The following is a 21,119-nucleotide window of genomic DNA, read 5'->3' as shown; positions in this document are numbered from 1 at the left end:
TGAGTTGGCACATTGGAGGCGATGATGAATGTTATCGTCTATGTCTGCCTTCGTCAAAATTGTCCACACCCATATTTTTCTGGGATCTCACATTGGCCTTAATTGATGGGGAGAGGTATTGTGCTGTGGGAGCTGATTGGAAGAGGAAGCCTTGTTTTCCAGCTGTTTAGTGAAAGGCCTACTTTCTCATATGCTTCAGAGAAGGAGTTGACAATTAGCTGAAGCTTAGTCCCTGAGTGAGAGTGCACAAAAGTGCCTTCTGCTTACTGAAGGTCTATGACTGAGATTGGAGTGGTTTTGGTTTGAAGATGGTGCAGGTTGAACCGTTTCCTGTCTGTTCTGTAGTTGCTGAAATTGGATTTGTCTCCCTTCTTGAAAATAGTCATGATCACAGTGTCCCTGAAATACCCGGGCATGCACTCCTCTTCCCAGATGAGGGATATGAGGTTGTGCAGCTGTGCCAGGAACATATCTCTGCCATGTTTCAGAATTCCAGCTGGGATTTCATCTGCTCCAGGGGATTTGTTGTTTTTCAAATGTCAAGTGGCTTTTTCAGCTTCACCCCAGGTCAGGGTAGCGTCAAAACTGAGTTGGACGGGGTATTGAGGAATAGAGTTGAAGATATTTGAGTCAGAGACAGAGTCTCGATTGAGGAGTTCTTCAGAATGTTCTCTCCAGCGAGCAATCACTACCTCCCTGTCCTTGATGAGCTCCCCTCCATGCTTAGCTCTCAGCGGGGTGGGGCCTCGGGTGTTTGGGCTAAAGATTGTCCTGACAGTGCTGGAGAAAACATGCATGTTGTTGATGTCTGCAAGTGGTTGGCGTTCCTGCACATTTCCTACCCACCACAATCCCAGCATAATATCTGCAACATAAGCTGGCACTGGCTAAGGGCCAGTAGCTGACCTGCATATATATAAAAAAAACAGTGCAAGTGAAAGCAAACACAAAGACAGCTCTCCTCTCCAGCATCACCTGTGAAAAGTTAAAAAGTTTTCCTTTGAAATATCATCAAAATAGTGTTTGATATATTATGAAGAATTCCGCTTTGGAGGGAGACTTGTATAACTTGCCAGTAAAGATGTCAGTGAGGAAGTAACTACAGAAATGTAACTTGCTCAATGTAGGCCTGGATGCCACGTTTAAATATCGCCAGCAATAAAATAAGGGCAGGATTGAAATATGCCTGGTGCTGATCTATACTGGATGCACTTATTAAAATATGACTGACATATTCACTAAAAACACATGTTTAGGTCGGATCGCTTCACTGAAGTAGAACTCTCAAACATACAACTATTGGTAACCATCGGAGCCTGCTACATCAATAAAGAACAGGGTAGGATCCGCAGCCCACTCACTCTTCCAATGCAATGTTCATCGACCAGGAGTCTACTAAGTTCTTCAAACTGTCCTAAGATCGTCTATTATATTAAATCTAAACCCGTATCCCGAATGATTTCATATCTACGTGATTCCACATCATCCTTTTTAAGTATTCATGTAAATGATTTAACAAAGGTGTTCAAGCAACGGCAGATCAGCACAATTGCATTATGCGGATCCCAGCCCTTGTAGTTCAGTAATGAAAATCTATGTATTGGGATACAATTTCAATTCCAATATCTCTGCATCATTACTGGCTTAGCAGCCATTGCCAGAAAGCGGGGCTCTCTCCCAGGAGCAGTGCTGTAGCCGGGCAGCAGCTGATGGGAGAGAAACAAGCCCCCGCGGTGTCCGTACATGTGAATGTAAAACTGTTCCAGCTCTCGCTGCCGGGCTTGCGGTGAGCGGGGGCGCTTGAGAATTGCAGCCAGACTGGGGAGAGGTCAGTCACATTCTGCAGGCAACACCAACGTCAAGGAGACGAGAAAGCTCCAGTCACAGTCATTCATTCAGGTCAGCCTTTCACAGAGCGGGACCCAATTGGATCGAAACTGGGATCTTATAAAAGGGAGAGAGAAAAACAAGAAGAATATAGCTAATAAGATTGGAATTACAGGAACCTCACGGAACACCGAATCTCAGCTATCTTTTATTCCGTGAAGGAACATTCACACCAGTTGGGATCTCTCATCTGTGGAGAGGGGAGCGAGCGAGAGAAAGAAAGATGCAGTTTTAATAATAGCTTTGATTCCATCTGAGAGCTGTCACCACAACTCAGCGCATCTTCCGAGCAAGGCTCCAATAGGTATCGAGTCTCCATTTTCTTAAAGTTTCTTGTTGTAATGATGTAAAACGGTAATCAGTGGGGGAAGCACAGTTACAGTTTCTACTGAGTCCCGTTCAGATTGTGGTGATTTATAAGGTTTATTTTCACTGCCAGATTATCTCGAATGGGGGCAATCAGAGCACAGACCGAGCCACGCTTGCATTACAGCAGAGAATTAACGAGCATTTTATGTACAAATGGGGAAACTCTGACCGGCTCGGAAAACTAGTAAAGCATTTGGGATATAGCTGCTGGCTTTCAGGCACGACAGGCAGAAATTTAAAGACAACAAAGCAAGCAACCAAACTCGGGAAACCCCCCAGTACAGTTACTGAAAGGGATCAGTGAGCAGAACTGTATATCGCCGACTTACGCGTTGTTGTCCTGCAAATGTCCATTGATTATCTACCTCGACACTTACTGCCCAATACAAGCGGCTATTGAATTAATTAATACTTCATCTGAAATGGAAGCACTGGTTGTTTTATGTGTATATAGGGTGTCTGAAACGCGGTCCGAACAACACTTTATACCCGGCTAGCAGATCTTTGCGATCACGGATCTATCTCTGTGCCAAAAGTTTACCTCAAGAAAAGCAGAATATATAAAGCAAGAAGTGCAAGTCTACCAATAATACTTGTTACTATAACGAAGTATACGCCCCATTCACTGGCAGCCTGTGTCTACTCTGGATAGCACGCTTTTTTAAAGTCACATTGTCTCTAAGGGGAAGATTTTGCATGTAGTGGAAATGCTGGGGGAGAAAACGGTTTTCCAAAAAGATCTGATGGCGAGCGGACCGAATATTGAACACCGCCTTCAAAAATGGAAACTTTGTACACTGCAAAATAGATTTGAAGTTAAACATTTTTTTGCACATTCCTTTATCTAATCAAAGTCTGCTCTCAGATTACCACTGATTGTGTTGTAAGTGAAGTGGCAATGGTTTATGCCTAGTCTGTGAGGGCCTTTGTATTGAAAATGGACTCCGCCAATGGACCCGATTTTTACCCGCTGATGGCCTGATATTTGACCTATTGGTTCATTTGCTCGATTGGTTCTAGATTCGGCGGTAAATCAAAGCAAAGCATCAGACTGGTTTCCAAACATTCTGTGAACTTCCGCTAGTGCGGAACGCAACACAATCCCACAGTAGGGAGAAGTAATTTTTTCATTTAATCAGTTTGTTAAAATCCTACATCTTGCGAAAGATCAAAAACTTTCTTTCTAAACCCACCCCAGATAACTAAGAACAAAACGAGTTGTTAATGATACTTAGTGTAAAAGACCACATGGACGGTGTAAACTTGTTTTATTGCTGATATCTGGAGCAGCTCCGCATGCGAACCTTTATATCCCCTGCCTCATAAGGATTCCTTTCCCGAGGTTAATTACTGATAAACATGTATCAAATTCTGGATTAACAACAGGCAGCTCTGGAAATGCAAATTGCGGACATGGGGAAGGGTCACAGTGCAGGGCGGATGCTGTCAACATTTAAAAAATTGTACTGCATATTGCTAACTACACCTATATGCACAGTAAGAGGCAATGTCTAACTCAACTAAAATTGCAATAGCTCTCGATGATTTCCCCAATATTAATGCAAACAGGACGTTTATAAATTAACTGATTGTTATTTACTGAAACGATGCAGCCCGTATCTGGGGTGCACAATGCCGCTCTTAGGTGCTTAGATTTGCCATGAAGCCAGATGCCCATCCCAGAGGTAAATGACTCAACGAACGAGCTTCAGCAGCAGCAAGCACTGGGGAGTCTCCGAACAAATGGGCTCAGAGGTATTTAATGGCTGACTGCAAATACTTATGTTTTATGTGAAAAAAAAACTCGAACTCCGGGTCATAGCCCAAACTCTAGCGTCGTGCAGGGACTCCAAAAGGCCTCAGTGAAGTTTGTCACACTGTGGCGTAAATTACTTCATGCACTTGAATTCCCCACAATTGTACATTTTGTGTCGCTTCACTTTGTACCAGTTTAACGCTACGAATTTTATTACATTGTGTTAATTATAGCACTTACATTCTGATTGTTTGTTTCTATCTGACGAAATATATGCAGTAATAATTCGTAACTTGCCCATATAAACGCAAGTTCAAAAATCGTTAAAACTGCAGGATGGTCCATATTAGAGACAACTACTTCCAGAAGTCCACACGAAAGAACTATCATCGAACCTAGTTCTGTGATGGGGATGGTCATTGCCTGGCAATTTTGTGGAATGTATGTTACTTGCCTCTTATCAGCCCAAGTTGAATGTTGTCCAGGTCTTGCTGCGTTGGGGCACAGACTGCTTCAATGACAAAGGAGTTGTAAATGGTACTGAACACTGCAATTATCAGTGAACATCCTCACTTCTGACCTTCTGTTGGAGGGAAGGTCATTGATGGAACACCTGAAAATGGTTGGGCTGAGGATACTACCCTGAGGAACTCCTGCAGTGAAGCCCCAGGACTGAGATGATTGACCTCCAATCATCGCAACCATCTCCCTTTGTGCTGGGTTTGAAGTTTTTTCCCCGATTCCCACTGACGTCAGTTTTGCTAAGGCTCCTTGATGCCACACTCGGTCAAATGCAGACTTGATGTCAAGGGCAGCCACTCTCACTTCACCTCTGGAGTTCAGTTCTTTAGTCCATTTTTAGACCAAGGCTGTAATGAGGTCAAGAGCTGAGTGACCCTCATGGAACCCAAACTGAGTATCAGTGAGCAGGTTATTTCTGAGAAAGTGCCACTTGACAGCACTATTGGTGACACCATCCAGCACTTTGCTGATGATCGAGAGTAGACTGATGGGCTGGTGGTTGGCTGGGTTGGATTTATGCTACTTTTTGTGGTCAGGACATACCTGGATAATCTTCCACATTGTCAGGTTGATACCAGTGTTGTCACTGTACAGCCAATTCTGGAGCACATGTCTACAGTATTACAGCCAAGATGTTGTCAGGGTTGGTAGCCTTGTCTGTATCCAATACCTTCAGCCATTTCTTGATATCACATGGAGCGAATCAAATTGTCTGAAGACTGGTTAAAAACTTGTGACTATTCTTTTTTGAAAGAAAGATAAGTTTGGATTTAAGTTAGCGTTCTGTGATAAGTTCGGTAATTGAACCAAGCAGGTCTGCAGTATTGCAAGGAAAAGGTAATTAAATTTGTCTGTGTTGGGCATCCCTTCCAATTATTAACATATTCTCAGAGATGTCTTGTCCTATCTTCCAACATGCAGTGTTAGTTAAATGAAGGAAAAGAATGCTGTCAGGCTGAAGATAGCAATTATTAGTGAGCCACAATGGAAGTAACTCGACAAAGTCAGCCAATGCAGAAAAATGTTGGAATAGGTTGACAGGTGGACAGAAATCTCTTGACCTGATGACCCTCAGATCTACAGCTTCATGAAAGAAGTTTCTTCTGCCCTCTGTTCTGAATCTCTTATAATTAATCTTGCCTAGAATCCTCAATGATTGGAAACAGTTTGCTTCTATTTCCCATTCATTCATAATTTTAAACAATGGTATCATATCACCCTGCAGTTAGCGTTGTGCTAACAAAAATAGTCCAAATTTTCAAGCCTTCCTTTGTATTTTGATTTCTTCATAATTTTGATGTTCACAGTATCCCAGTGAATCTGCATTTTACTCTCTCTTAAGTCTTAGTATCCTTTCTAACCACCCTCCCTCACTCAGTATAAATTTCATCACACTTCTACTTCTCTGTAGCTCTGAAGAAGAGTCATACGGACTCAAAACGTCAACTCTGTTTTTCTCTCCACAGATGCTGTTAGACCTGCTGCGTTTTCCCAGCGTTTTCTGTTTTTGTTTCAGATTTCCAGCATCTTCAGTATTTTGCTTTTATCCTTTCTAATGTGTTGTGACCGTTACTGCCCATAGTACTCTGACTGAGATCTTATTATTCTATTCCTCTTATGCTAAAACCTGGAAATCCATTAGCTTTTATTTACAGACCATCAACCTGAGTTGCTGCCTTTAATGTTCTGTGAGCCTGTACCCCCAAATCTCTCAACCCTTCTACAACACAGAGTCTATTTCCACTCTGAATATAATAATTGCTGCTCTTATTTTATCAAAATACATCATTTCACATATACTAATATTGCCTTCTATCTGCCACTTAATAAAAGCCTGTACCCCCAATTTATCAATATGCCATTGCAGTTTCTAAAGAATTAATATATTTTTATTTTGCAATCATCCAGAAAATTCAACATCAGTCCCTCTAGGCCTATATCTGAATCATTTAAATACATGGTGAACAGAAGCGGCCCAGAACTGAATGCTACTGGACACCACGGCCCACTCCCAACCAATCTGAAAAACATCATTAACTGCTAATCTCCAATTTGTCCTTTCTGCATATTTTCAATTTAGTTTACTCCCCTCCCTGTAATTTCATACCCCTTAATCTTCCATAATGATCTCTGATATGGTACCTTTTCAAAGACATACGAACATAAGAAATAGGGGCAGAAGTAGGCCATTCAGCCCCTCGAGCCTGCTCCGCCATTCAATAAGATCATGGCTGATCTGTTTGTGTTTTGAATTCCACATTCCCATCTACCCCCAATAACCTTCGATTCCCTTGCCTAACTAGAATCTATCTATCTCGGTCTTAAAAATATTCAATGACCCCGCCTCCAGAGGCAGAGAGTTCCAAAGTCGCACAATCCTCAGAGAAAAAAAATTCTCCTCATCTCTGCCCTAAAAGGGAAACCCCCAATTTTAAAACAGTGTCCCCTAGTTCTGGACCTTCCTAAAACCAATGTAACATTACATTTACTGCATTTCCCCCATTTACCATGTCTGTTACTATCTCAAACAATTGTATGAGGTTTGTCAAGTACTACTGTTCCATTTGAAATCTGTACATGCTAATAACTAGTTTTTGTTTTTTCCAGATGGGTGATATGGTAATATAGTAATTTTGTTACTGTATCAGTAAAATGTAGTCCTGGACTAATAATCCAGAAAATATGCATCCTCAATCTCACCTTGACCGTTAGAGAATTGGAATTCAGTTTGAAAAATCTGGAGAATAAAAAAGCTGATATCAGTACAAGTGACAATGAAGCTGTTGGATTGTCCTAAAAATTCAACCAGGTCTGGCTCATGTGAGACTCCAGTTTCACACCAATGTGGTTTACTCTTCTGAAGTGGCCTAGCAAACTAGTCGGTTGTATCAAACTGCTAAATTAATTGTCAATTAAAGACTAACATTTTCCCTATCAGATATTAAGTTAACTGGCCATTAAGTACCAAAATTAGCTGTATCATTTTTAATTGGGTATTATATTGGCCATTCTCCAGTGCTCCATCAGACATCCTGGCAACAGAACTCTTCAGCATAATTTCTGGGGCTCTGCAATATCCTTCCTCATTTCCCTAGAATGTCTTCTGTCTGGCCATGGTATGTTATCTTCCTTCAGCTTAACTAACTTATTTTAAATTACCTTTTAGCCATCATAATATCACTCATCCCATTCTCAACTGCCACAGAAGTCACCTCCTCTGATGTCCTTCGCTTTAGCAAGGACCGACATAAAGTGCTTACTAAAAACTGCCACCATTTTTTTGATCATCATCTACAAATTGACAGTATTCTCCTCTCAGGGATCCCACCTTGTTTTTAAACAATTCTTTCTTATACTTGTAAAATATTTAACTGTTCATTTTAATGCTTTTTGAATGTTTTCTTCACATTCACTCACAGCTTTCCTAATCTTGTTCTTAATGGTTCATATTTTCTGATTCTTCTTCAATATTTTCATTATTATTCTTACAGTCCTTTTCAGCCCCCTTCTTCAAATTAATTGTTACTAACCTCTTGATGCTTCCATGGCATCCTAAAACACTGGTAGATTCCTTAATCTTTAATATAATTTATACCTTTATAATCTTTTTTTTTAAAGTCTCCACAGTCCTATGTGCCAATTTCATATATTGTACCTCAGCTAGCTCTGGTGTTTCCACTCAGCTTAGGGTAACTCAAAGATATAGTGAGTAGAGGGGATCATAGCAGGCCAAGCTGTAGGGGACTGACCAGCATTAGGCATGAGTAACAATGCTTTTGTTAATTAAAATAAAAAAGGAAATGGTAATTGACTAAGTTAATTCTACTTTTGCAAGTTAAAAGAAAATTAGAATAGCTATAACATGAAAATCAGAATTATTTCCAGAACTTGGTCATTAAATTATTATGGAAAAATTAAGACTTATTGTGTGTTCACACTGCTTCATGGAACTTGGGAGAATGATTTGCTTTGGGTTTAGAAATCCTATTCACACAGTCACTTACAAAACCCGATCTGAATTTCACATGCAGACTTTCGTCTTGCAAATAACTCCATTTTTATTTTACTTCTGCAATGATTTCAAGTGCCATATTTGGGATAAAGGAGTGAAAAGTGAGTGGGGAATGATTTTAAAAGTTTTGCATTTTTTTCTTGGTACCACCAAACTTTAATTTTGGAATCTAAAGTATTGGACAGTGCATTTATTTAACGATCTATGATCTTCAGTTTGAGTTTGAAATCTTCACATGTCAGGTTAGGCAATTGGATCTGAAGATCAACCTGATATGCAAACTTCCCTTTGCCTTGTTTATACACCCATCTTTAATGTCACTGTGAATTGGGGAATGATGTGTGAATGCAATACTTTGTCATTCCAATACTAATTTATTATTTCTCAACGTTTCTTTTGAGCACTGAGTTGTTTAAGAAGTGAAGCAAACAAAGTCTTTAAAATTATGAAGAGGTTTGCTAGGGTGAACATAGAGAAGAGGTTTCCACTTGTTGGGAATCTAAAACTCAGGGTCATAAATATAATAGTTGTGAATAAATCCAATAAGAAATTCAGGAGAAACCTCTTTACCCAAAGAGTGGTCAGAATATGGATCTTTTTACCACATGGAATAGGTGAGGTAAATAGCATTGTAAGGGGAAGGTAGTTAAACACATGAGGGAGAAAGGTGTGGAAGGATATCCATATAGGGTAGATGAAATAGAGTGAGAGGAGTTTTGGCAAAAGTTCACCTCTCCACAACAGCTGTCTGTCCTGCTGTGTATTTCCAATATTTTCTGTTTTAATTACAGCTTCTGCAGTATTTTATTTTTGTATTACAGTGTGAGGAAGCTTGTGTGGAGCATAAACATCGATTGTAGACTAGTTTGGGCAAATAAACATGTTATGTAATAAATTTATTTTTGTTAAAAATAAATGTTTAAAAAAGTCCTTAAATGATATATAACAAAAAAAGGGAAACAGAAACTAAGTTTTGCGTATTTATTTCCAATATGAAATCTAAAGCACTATATGAATAAAGTTTGTGGATAAAAGACCATATTTCATTGAATTAAAGTTCTTCTGAAGGCTATACATCAAATAGGACTAGAATCTGTGCCCAGCAACCAGACTATAGTTAAATTAAAATTATTTCCAGGATTAAAGCAATGGCTGATGAGTTTAACAAATTTAGCCAGTTAATCTCCTGGCCACATCTGAGGGTCACCGAGGTGGAACCTTTCCAGCTTGCACATGAACTCTTTTAAGTTTATAGAAGTGGAGTTTGTCCCGACAAAGAGGGGGACTATGTTGATATCAGGCAAATGGAAATATAACTTAAGGACTTCTCTTTGATGAAGGGTTTGCACCCCAAAGATTAATATATTTGTTCTTTCCTTAGTTGCTGCCTGACCTGTTGAGGTGTTTCCACCATTTTGGTCTTGTTTCAGGTTTTCAGCTTTTTTTTGATTCCACTCAGGCATTCCTCAGTCGTTTGGTTTGGAGAGATGGAGGGAGGAAATTTCTGTCTGCCCACCGTCTCATTCATATTGAAAAACAGGTTGGTAAGCTGCCAAACTTTTAAAAATAAACCTACTGCCCACTGGCTTCCTCAGCCGACACAAATTGATTTTCCTGGAAATAGATGCCAGCACTGCAACCCAAAACAGTAAGGAACCTTATCAAAATAAGACCCCAACTCAATTTTCAGGTATCAAAGTGCAGAGTGTGAGACACAGACACTCTGATCAGCGGCACTGGATTTAGAGCAACTTAACTAGTGGTCCTAAAAGGGATCACTACAGAGCTGCTACAGAGATAACAGAAACTGTAGTGACACTGATGCATGTGGGGCCAGGAGGAGTGTGAATCTTCTTGCCCACTGGCAACCATTCAGTGACCCACAGGATTAGCTTCTCCCCCCTTAAAGTTTGACTTCTTGCACAACTCTGCAGAGGACCTATTGGGTTTCCCACCCTTACCTTGGTTGTTGTCTGTTAATATCATTGAGGACTTGCAGCTTTCCCATCCAACTCAAATGAGGCACAGTCACAAAAATGTCTCCGGCCTCTCATTATTGCCAATAGGGAGGCGCTGAGTTTGCACCACCACTGCCTGCCTGATGTGTGCTACATATGTATACCTCCCCATTGTGATGCCAAAACACCTAATTAAAAGCAGCATAATACAATCCCAATAAGACAGCTGGTGGAATTAAAATGTAATAACAAATCTGGAATATAAAGCTAGTCTCAGTAATGGTGACACTGAAACTATCATTGATTGTTATAAAAAAACCCATTTGGTTCACTAATGTCCTTAAGGGAAGGAAATCTGCCATCCTTACCTGGTCTGGCCTACATGTGACTCCAGATCCACAGAAATGTGATTGACTCTTAACTGCCCTCTGAAATGGCCTAGCAAGCCACTCAGTTCAAGGGCAAGGAGGGATGGGTAACAAATGCTGGCCTTGCCAGCGACACCCACATCCCATGAAAGAATAAATAGAAGGGGTGATTCCCAGAAGGAAAACCAGTAAACCTTGGAAATGGCTGGTATTGATCCAAACTAGAGATCCATTTTAAGGTATACAAGACCAGTTTGGACCAGCACCAGGCATTTGCCAAGTTTTACTGATTTTTTTCCTTCTGGAGTCTCAGCGACTTTTACAATCACTCCATTTCTTCCGGCCTTTTCAAATTATTGCATTTGAACTACATGGAACAAACGGCAATTATGCATTTTGAGTGGGAGGATATTGTAAAATTGAAAGATGATAGGGTGGTTTGCAGCAATTAATGTTTAATGATTATGTCTGCCCCAGTTAACGTAGAATAATTTAACATCTCTACATTTCTTGTGCCCCTTTTAAAAATAAATCCGTTTGCACTTGATTCCAAAATGACAAAATGATTAAGATCTGAAACAGGTACATTAAAGACTAGTAACCGTGATTTCGAAGACCATCTTTCTTCAATGGTGCGAAACACAATTTGTGAAACACCAGGTGGTAAAAGTGCCCCGCGCTGAACTGTGCGAGGCTTGAAATGGTTCCGGAAAATGTACTTGTGTAAGTTCCAAAGTTGATTTATTTTTTTGGGAAAAAAAAAGTGAACCATTCGACCTCCGTGTTTCATTTTCGTTTGGTATCAGAATGCAAGTTTAACAATGAAATGCGTCATAAATAGAGAGTAGAGGCATGCCTTAACAGCAAATTTGAGGCTGATTAAAGTAGGAACGGCGATTACTATTGACCTGAACTCGGGCAGAACACAGTGAACCAAAAGGGGGCGGTGTGGGCTTGTTCTATCTGTCTGTTCCGAGTGCACTGTCCCAGTGAGTGCAATTGATGAGATCTGCCTGATTATCTAGCTCTTTCAGCGCAGGCATCCTGTGCAGCAAATTTCACGAACTGCCACGAGTCCAGCAGTTACAGCACTTTGGCTAACTGAAAGGATTTATGGAGCGCTTGCTTGGCGTTCAAAGTGCCGACTCTCCTACTCTAAGGACACGGGAGGGCGAATTATTAATAATATTATCCACGAATGTCGTTGGCTTCGACTGCTGATCAATCACTCGAATGGGTCAGAAAGTTAGTAGTATGAATTAATAAAATGTATTGCATCTTATATTTTAGCCAAGACTTTATGTGGTTGTCTTCCATTTGAACCTTGACCACTTTCGTTATCTGTGATGTCAGAATCTTGGCTTTTTATCACCTTTGCAGATTTGGGCCAGCATTAATTGCCCCTTCCTAATTGCCTTGAGAAGGTGGTCACGGGTCTTGTTGAACCACACATCTTTGATGAAGTGCTGTTAGATGGTATTTTTGCCCCAAGTATTTGACCCAGCGATAAGGAAGGAATGGTGATATGTTCAAGTCAGGAATGCGTGCAACTTGGAGGGAAACTTGGCGTTGATGGTGCTCCCATATAATAGCTGCCCTTGCACTTCTAGGTGGTGGGGGGTTGCAATTTTGTCGAAGAAACCTTAGTAACTTGCTGCATTTCATCCTTTAGATAATATAGAGTGCAGTCATGGGAAGCGGGAACTGGAGAGGTGTATTTGGCTAATAGAGGAGGCACTGATCTAGTGAATTGCTTTGTTCTTAAAGCTTAGAGTGTTGTTGCAGATGCAACTATGTGGAGAATGCGCCAGCACATTCCTGACTTGTGCTTTTTATATAGCAGAGAAGATTTGGGTGAATTATTTGCTGCAGAAAAGCAAACCTCTGACTTTCTCTAGTAGCATACAGCATTTATGTAGCTGGTCCAGTTGAGTTTCTAGTCAAAGGTGTCCCAAGGCTGTTGGTGGTGGGGTAACTCAGTGATGGTAATGCCATTGAATGTCATGGGGAGGTGGTCAGGCTCTCTCTTGTTGGAGATGTTCATTGCCTAACATTTGTCTGATGCAAATTTTTACTTGTCACTGAAGCATGTCAATTAGAACTCACTCATTGTTGAGTGTATCAAACTGCATAAAAGTGACAAGAGAGTTCTGAAAAATTGAACTGCGTATGTCACTATGCATTAGGACATCAACAATGATAACTTTCATATCAGATTAATTGAGTGGAAACAGTGTTGTGTGCACTGATGTAGACATTTAATTTTAATTATGTTGGAGGAGGGGTGTAGCATTAAAATTCATTAGAAACAAAAAAAATGCAAAATGCTTATTTGTGCAACACGGACTATTTATTCTCGCTTAGCTATTGCCAAGATCTACAAGACCAACACTAATGCCAAAAGCCTTTGATGCTCTCTGGAAATGCTGTATAGTCTTGACCCCAATCTCAGTGCAACAATCTTCTTTTGAAATTATTTTCATTGTTTAACATTGTATTTCAAGCAGGGTTGTGTTTATGAGACAGGAATGTGCTGTGATCTTTTGTTCAATGACAATTACACTAACATCTCAGAATGTCTCAGAATATTAACGGCACAGAAGGAGGCCATTTGGCCCATCGTGTCTGCACCGGCTCTCCAAATGAGCATTATGGCCTAGTGCCATTGCCCTGCCTTTTCCCCATACCCTTGCACATTGTTTCTATTCAAATAATCATCTAATGCCCTCTTGAATGCCTCGATTGAACCTGCCTCCACCACACTTCCAGGCAGTGCATTCCAGACTTGAACCACTCGCTGTGTGGAAAAGTTTTTTCTAAAGTCACATTTGCTTCTTTTGCAAATCACTTTAAATCCGTGCCCACTCTGTCTTGATCCTTTTACGAGTGGGAACACCTTCTCCCTATCTACTCTGTCCAGGCACCTCATGATTTTGAGCATGTCTATCAAATCTCTTCTTAGACTTCTTCCCTCCAAGGAGAACAGTCCCAAGCTCTCTAATCTTATCTTCGTAACTGAAGTTTCTCATCCCTGGAACCATTCTTGTAAATCTCTTCTGCACTCTCTCCAATGTGTTCACATTCTTTCTATAATGTAGCGCCCAGAACTGTACACAATAATTTAGGTGGGCTCTAACATAAATTCAGCATAACCTCCCTACTCTTGCACTCTATGCCCCTATTAATAAAGACAAGGATACTATATACTTTATTAACTGCTCTCTCCACCTGTCCTACCACCTTCAATATCTATGCACATATACACCCAGGTCTTTCTGCTCCCTCACCCTCTTCCAAATTTCACCCCTTATTTTATATTGTCGGTGCATATTCTTCCTACCAAATGCATCACCTCACACTTCTCCACATTGAACTTCATCTGCCCACTCTGCCAACTTGTCTATGTCCTTTTGAAGTTCTACCCTGTCCTCCTTGCAGTTTACAACACTCCCAACTTTTGTATCATTTGCAAACTTTGCAACTGTCCCCTGCACACCAAGATCTAGATTAATATATATCAGGAAAAGTAAGGGTCCTAATACCTACCCCTGGGGAACTCCACCACAAACCTTCCTCAAGCCTGAAATATATCCATTGGCCATTACTCTCTGCTTCCTATTTTTCAGCCAATTTTTTATCTATGTTGCTACTGTTCCTTTTATTCCATGAGCAATAACTTTTCTCACAAGTCTGCTGTGTGGCACTGCATCAAATGCCTTTTGAAAGTCCACGTACACCACATTAACAGCATTACCCTCATTGACCTTTCCTGTTACCTCTTCAAAAAACTTCAGCAAGTTAGTTAAACACGATTTCCCCTTTAGAAATCCATGCTGGCTCTTCCTCATCAACCATATTTTTCCATGTGACCACTAATTCTACCCTGAATAATTGTTTCTAGAATCTTGCCCACCGCTGAAGTTAAACTGACTGGTCTGTAATCGCTGGGCTTATCCTTACAACCTTTTTTGAACAAGGGAGTAATGTTTGAATTCTCCAGTACTGCGGCACCTTCCGAGTCTAGGGAAGACTGAAAAATTATGGCCAGTGCCCCTGCAATTTCTACTCTCACTTCCTTCAATATCCTTGGATGCATCTCATCCGGTGCCTTGTCAACTTTAAGTACCGACAGTCTATTCCAACACTTACTCTTTATCAATTTTGAACCCTTCTAGTAACAGAGTTTCCTCATCTGCCACCATGGCCTGGGTAGCATCTATCTCCTTGGTAAAGATGGATGGAAAGTATTCGTTTAATACCTCAGCCATGACCCCTTCATCCATATGTAAATTCCCTTTTAGGTTCCTAATCTGCCCTACTCCTCCTTTTACCAACCTTTTACTATTTATATGCCTATAGAAGACTTTCGGATTCCCCTTTATGCTGGCTGCCAGTCTTTTCTCAATCTCTTTTCGCTTCTCTCATGTGCTTTTTCATCTCCGCCCCTGAACCTTCTGTATTCCTCTTGGTTCTCAATTGTATTTTCTACTTGGCACCTGTCATAAGCACACTTTTTCTTTTTTACCTTAATTTCTTTCTCCTTTTTTATCCAGGGAGCTCTGGATTTGTTTGCCCTACCTTTCCCATTCGAGGGAATATGCCTTGGCTGTGCCCGAACCAATCAGTTTTTGAAAGTAGCCCATTGTTCAGCTACTGTTTTTCCCGACAATCTTTTGTTTCAATCTATCTGGCCCAGCTCCGTTCTTGCGCCATCGAAGTCCCCTCTCATCCAGTTAATTATTCTTACTCTGCATGTTTTAGGATAATGATAGAAAAGGATGATAGGCAATCCAATGATCATTGTCTCCTAAATGTTCCCTCACTGACACTTAATCTACTTGCCTCACCTCATTTCCAAGAACCAGGTCCAACAGGGCATCTTTTCTTGTTGGATTGGACACATACTGCTGTAGAAAATTTCCCTGAACACAATCTAGGAACTTTTGCCCCTCTCCACCTTTTACACTACCACTGTTCCAGTCTACATTTGGGTAATTAAAGTCACCCATTATAACTTAAGTTATTTTTACAAAGCTTGGCTTCGTAACAACACAGAAAGCTACTGGAGAGAATTCAGCAGTATGGAATTAGAAGGCTAGCAAATTGGATTTAAGAAGTTGTAATAAAGGAATGATAAAGCATCAGCTAAGGGCAGTTTCCTCAGAGTGGTTGGAAGTGGGCAGCTATGTCCCAGAGTTTTGTTGGGAACTATTTCTGTTCATTCCACATTAAGGGTTTGGACTTATGGCTAGAATGGCACTGACAGGGTTATTATGCATGCCATATTACAGAGGACCAAATGGAAACTGCAAAGGAAGATCATTAAGGGAGTGAAATAGGCAGAAAATGGCAGTTGGAATTCAACGTTAGTAAATGTGAGATGTTAAATTTTGCTACAAGTAATTTAGAATGCGGAAAAGCAAAGGGATTCAGGTTGACAACGCATTAAATACAGCACCTCACACAGATAATGCCATACAAACTGGTAATCAGAATCTTACAGCACAAAAGGAGGCCATTCAACCCATCATGCTTACGTTTCCTTGGAGCTAACCAATCAGCCCCAAAGAGCTCCCTTGCTCTTTCACCACGACCCTGAAATCTTTCCTTTCAAATGTATATACTGAATTCAGTTTTGAAAGTTACTATTAAATCTGTTTCCTTCATCCTTTCAGGTAGTGCATTCCAAATTATAATACCAATTAAAATGCAGAAAAATACAGGCGGGTGCAGAATGTAGTTAGGCCTGTTGGCCCTGGATGCAGATCAGAGGAGGCCGCAGGAATTGTCGAGTGCTGAGGTGGGCTGGTTAAAAGGCCCGGCTCAATTCTGTGATTTTGCCCCAGTTTTTCTGTTAAATATTAGGCCCTCTAACCCTCAACCTTCATCACCCCCTTCTCCCATGCCCCTTCCATTCCAATTCATGACCTCCCCACCCACTCCCATGATCCCTTATAGCCCCCATGCTAACTCATGCCCCTGACACACCACCTTGGCTCTTACACCCTCCATGTCAACTCACACAACATCCACCATGGGCAGACCTCAGGAGCCATGTTGAAATGAAGTAAATTAAGGTTAAATTATCTATTACAGCTTTTATTATAGTTAAAAAGCACTCCTATTAATGAAAACCATTCAAAGCTTTAAAAGCCCCTCAAGTATTTAATCCATTATAAAATCAAACGGGCTTGTACTCATAACCCCATACTAAAGACTGCTAATCGTTTAATGACCTATTTGCATTGTTAATCAATCAGTGACCTTACAGCTCCCCTGTTGGGATAACTGTAGGTTGTAGAAAGCAGCCAAGCATTAAAATTACATAATGATAGCACTTGTGGCAATGACAAGAAAAAACTATTGTAACTGCTAGAGCAGATTTTTTCAACAGTCAATGATACAGGCTGGGGAGTTACATAACTTCACAGTTTGACAGTTCTACACACTTTATCCACCTATCATGAGCATTTATGTTTCCTCCATAAAGTCGTAACTCCCACACTGTGAGTTAAGGTCCTTGATACAACAAAAATAGGGTCTATTTGAACTGAGCACAGTTCAATTCAGTTTACATTTGACCTTTCACAGTTGTCGTGAGAATTGTCAGTCTGAAAGCTGTAACTATAAATGTGTCATGGAGTCAGTTGGAGAATAATTGCTGCACTGTCACAAAAATAACCTACAAAATGTATTTTGTAAAGTGCTCTCTTCGAAATACATATCAGTGATTGTTTTTTTTTGTCCATCCATCATTCACCCCTCTTCCAAAGACATTAATTCTTACTTAGGTATGGCTCTAAGGGCATTCCTTGCCCTCTAATAATCTATCCAAGTAGTCATTCTTCATGGATAAACCAAGATATTGTAATAGTTACACCATGTAAAATTTGCTTTGAAAAATGTTGTTACCGTAAGAGTTCCTTAAAAGAACTGGTAGGCCTCACATTTCAGGCAACATACTCTGCCCATCATCTGGAGGAATGGATGGCACAAGTGAAAAAGGTAGTTATATAGAATAGAGGATGGGAATGTGGGCAGAATCTTACTGCTGATTGGTCAGGCTATTGTGCTTCTAAAAGGGTGGTAAATGTTAACATTCTTGCTGCTTATTGATCGACTGTGTAGACTGGATGGTAATGTGCGTCTTGAGTAAGGTTAGCCAGATGTCTCTGCAATGAGAAGGCCACTTTATTGAGGGATGGTGTGGTGTTGATAGATCCCTGTGGCCTCCTTGATGCATTTTGTATGCCAGTGCATGATGGGTGAAGTCATTCTAGAGATGGACCATTGGATGTAGTGGTTATTAAGTTGAGCATGTTTGATGCTAACTGACTTGTCCCATTCGCTGTGTTTGAAACAGGTTTGATGTTCCTTGAGTCTAAGTGTAGGCTGCAGCCTGTTTCCTTAATGTAGACGAGTCCGCAATTCCTTGTTTATTGTGAGATGGTTTCTTGTCTTTGTGGGTATGTGGGATGGAATGGATCTTCTTGTGTCAGGCTTCCATATTTGCTGTAGTCTGTGAGGTAGAACTGATGTATGGGAAGCTGACTCTTCTGTTAATTGAAGTAGTTGTTATGGAGCAAGTAACCAGGGGGATGTGTGTCAATTTTGTGTGAAGGGAACCCATTGAGTTGAAGCGTAGACTTAATAGTATTATATATAATACCATAATAGTATTATAGGTTAATAGTATAGCTTAAATATTGAGTTTACCATGGAGACGGAACAACTTCCTATAAAACTTCTTGATATTCTCATCACTAAGTCTCACAATGGTACTTTGTGACATCAAATCTACTGTAAACCCACTCACACTAAGGATACCTGAACTGCCAATCTTTTCATCAACCCTTCACCCTCCAGTCTGATTCCAACACCCTCATTAGACCATAAGACATAGGAGCAGAAATTAGGCCATTCGGCCCACCGAGTCTGCTCCGCCATTCAATCATGGCTGATAAGTTTCTCAACCCCATTCTCCCGCCTTCTCTCCATAACCTTTGATCCCCTTACTAATCAAGAACCTATCTATCTCGGTCTTAAATACACTCAGTGACCTGGCCTCCACAGCCTTCTGTGGCAATGAATTCCATAGATTCACCACTCTCTGGCTAAAGAAGTTTGTCCACATCTCTGTTCTAAAAGGTCTTCCCTTTACTCTGAGGCTGTGCCCTCGGGTCCTAGTCTCTCCTACTAATGGAAACATCTTCCCTACGTCCACTCTATCCAGGCCTTTCAGTATTAGAAGAATCAACTCCATCAGTGTCAAGAAAATTATCTACAACAGGAACTTTGTCATATTAAGTATAATGTTACTGCTCTCATCATGAAAAGCTTCAAACATCTTTTAAGGTAAAGAAACAGTAAAATCTGTGAAATAGGAACACTGGCCTGAACTGGTCTTGTATACCTTAAAATGGAACACCAGTAAAAACTGGGAAATAACAGTATGGTTTGAACTGTTTTTTTTTCCCTCCAGGAATATGTGTTGGAAGGTCAATTTACCCTGGTGTGCATCACAGCTCTGATTAATCCTGCACAAACCCACAACCATGTGCATACATTCACTTTCAAATAAGGGGTAAAGCGTAAGAATTGTTGCTGAATTGTCCTTCCCTAACCCAGGAACATGGAAGCCAATGATGGTTTCCCCTATTGATAAAATGACTCAGATCAGCTGAAACTCTTTTGAGTTATCAACAGTCACAGATTGCAACTCGTTCGAGTACAATCACAGTTCTTGGTTTCCGGGAGTGGGACATGAACCCACAACCCTCTGATTCAAAGGCTAGGGTGCTATGAACTGAGCCACAGCTGATACCACCCCAGATCAGCTGGATAAGCACAGATTGAGGATGTAACATAAAATCTTCCTGGTTTTAATAGCTTAGGACTACACCCATTGAATTTACCAACTGAACCACTGGAAGCATTAGGGAACTTTATGTGGTCTGCATTAGACTTACAGGTATCTTATGCAGGTGAATCTTTGGAGAAGCCGCACCAAATGCTGTTCACCTATCACGCCTGTGCTTGTTGACCTACATTGGCTCCGGACTAAGCAGTGGCTCAATTTTATAATTCTCACCCTTGGTTTCAAAACCCTCCATGGCCTCAACCCTCCCTATTTCTGTAATCTTCTCAATCCCTACAAACATCTGAGATATTTGTGCTCTTCCAATGCTGGCTTTATCCCTAATTTCAATCACTCCAATATTGGTGGTCATGCCTGCACCTGTCAAAGCACTAGCCTTAGAGCTTCCCTCCCTAAACCTTTCCACTGCACTTCCTTTCTTTCCTTCTTTAAAACATTCCTTACAACTTAATATTGATCAAGCTGTTGATCAACTGCTTTAACATCTCTTTATCTGGCTCAGTGTCAAATTTTGCTTGATAACACTCTTGTGAAGCATCTTGATATATTTTATTACATTAAGGATGCTATATAAATACAAGTTGTTGTTGTTGAAGGCATGTTCCACTTTCTGTATAGTTAACAAGAGTGCATCTATATCACAAATTTTCAGCAATGCTGAAACTTGCATTGCCATAGCCTCCAGGACTATGGGCCAAGCGCCGGAAAATGGGATTAGTGTGGTCAGATCTTTGTTGAATGGCGCGGATACGATGGGCCGAATGGCCTCCTTCTGTCCTGTCTAAGTCTATGAGTCTATGATGCAGCATGAGATTCTTGGAGGAGGTGGCCTCACATTGCTTGAGCTCGATTGAGTATCAGGGTGTATTCACATACAGGTTTAGTGTTGGTATGAAGCAATTTTGACTTGGTACAAAATTTAAACTTGCATTATGCACTTTTAGTGTTAAGTGCTGAAATGACTTTGGATCAAAGTGAGGCAGAGTGATATTCGTTCCTCCAGGAAGTCTGATCCTATTTTGCTCTGGCATCAGCTAGGGTTCTGACTTCAGATATAGACTTGTATTTAAATTATAGCTGCAGTGCTGCGATTAAATGGAATCACTTGGCAGTATTTTGCAAAACAGTATGAAAAATGCAGCCAGCCTACAGGTCTGTTGGCCATGAGCATATGTGGTAGTGAATCTGAGTACATTCTCTTTATAAAATAATAGATATGGCTGCAATATTATAGTTTATAGTTAATGATTTATTGAGGGTAGACGTTGATTGATTTTAGCATATCTAATTATAAAATGCGCAGTTACACGGATTATACTTTTGCTTAATTTAAGCATATTTACGAGGAGCTTTGACTTCAGTGGGGAAG

At 40.6% G+C, this 21,119-nt stretch overlaps 1 protein-coding gene across 3 annotated transcripts in view; it reads left to right on the top strand.

The window, feature by feature from the left end:
- Positions 1-1,732: 1,732 nt before the first annotated feature.
- calcr (calcitonin receptor) overlaps positions 1,733-21,119 on the top strand; it is a 418,788-nt gene continuing 399,401 nt past the window's right edge. Inside the window, exons 1-2 of one of the 3 annotated variants that reach the window (XM_078538750.1) lie at positions 1,765-2,191; positions 10,006-10,086. The gene's annotated coding sequence lies outside the window, so the exon portion shown is untranslated. Of the gene's footprint in view, positions 2,192-10,005; positions 10,087-21,119 lie in introns of all 3 variants that reach the window. The other 2 variants (XM_078538749.1, XM_078538748.1) reach the window with 2 other exon arrangements.

Source organism: Cetorhinus maximus, chromosome 3 (genome assembly GCF_964194155.1).
Source record: "Cetorhinus maximus chromosome 3, sCetMax3.hap1.1, whole genome shotgun sequence".
Classification (NCBI taxonomy): domain Eukaryota; kingdom Metazoa; phylum Chordata; class Chondrichthyes; order Lamniformes; family Cetorhinidae; genus Cetorhinus; species Cetorhinus maximus.
The sequence above is the reverse complement of the archived record's forward strand: the minus strand, read 5'-3'. Positions and strand labels throughout refer to the sequence as shown.